The sequence below is a fragment of the Mycteria americana genome, chromosome 1 (assembly GCF_035582795.1).
Source record: "Mycteria americana isolate JAX WOST 10 ecotype Jacksonville Zoo and Gardens chromosome 1, USCA_MyAme_1.0, whole genome shotgun sequence".
NCBI classification, from domain to species: Eukaryota; Metazoa; Chordata; class Aves; order Ciconiiformes; family Ciconiidae; genus Mycteria; species Mycteria americana.
Window position 1 is genome coordinate 162,921,723 of NC_134365.1, and position 839 is coordinate 162,922,561.

Here is an 839-nt window from a genome sequence, read left to right on the forward strand (position 1 = left end):
GACCTCCTGACGAGGCGAGGGGGGGGGGGGCCGGCGCACGCGACGAGGCGGGCCGGGCCCTGCGCATTCGCTTCCGGGGTAGCGCCCCGCCTGCCCCGGTTGCCATGGCAGTGCGGTGCCCTCGGCCGGGAGCGGCGCGGGAGCGGGGAGACACCGCGGCCGGCCCGGCCCGGCCCTTCCCTTCCCCTTCCCCTTCCCTCTAGCTGCGCCCGGGGCCGCCGAGGAACGACGGGAGAACGTCCACGGGCGGTGGGAGCGGTGCCCATCGGCCGTTTGGGACCCCCGCCTGGGGGTCCCAGCGAGGCCTGGCCCCGCTCCCGGTCATGCTGCGCTGGCTTCGCGGCTGTTCAACATTCATTGCTCTTTTTAAAATGTATTTTGTCTTTTTGTAATTGTCAAGGGTTTCGCTACGGACAACTCTCCCGGTTTTCAAACTGAACTTGGGGCGAGACCTACCGCCGGCTGAGTGGAGCCGGGGAGGAGAAAGACAGACAGATGTTGGCTGTGGTGGACATCCGTTACAGCTCAACGTTCAGAACAACCCGTGTCCGCGTTCCCTCTGTGTCACTGATGGCTGCTGTCATGTGACACGATCTACCAAAAAAAAATCCCCACCAAAAAAACCCCTAAAGAAGGGGCGGGCATAAAAAATCTGTTGTTTTGGTAATGTAGGAGAGGACGTTGCTCAGATTCTCATTTTACCTTTCCCTACTTCCTAATAGTTTCCATCATTTCGGGTTTGTGCAGCTTTAGAAACTCCAAACAACAGCCTCTAATGAAAAACTTTATTAGTAAATGTCGTAAGCGTTTCCGCTGATTTCCTTGATTCACACATCCTT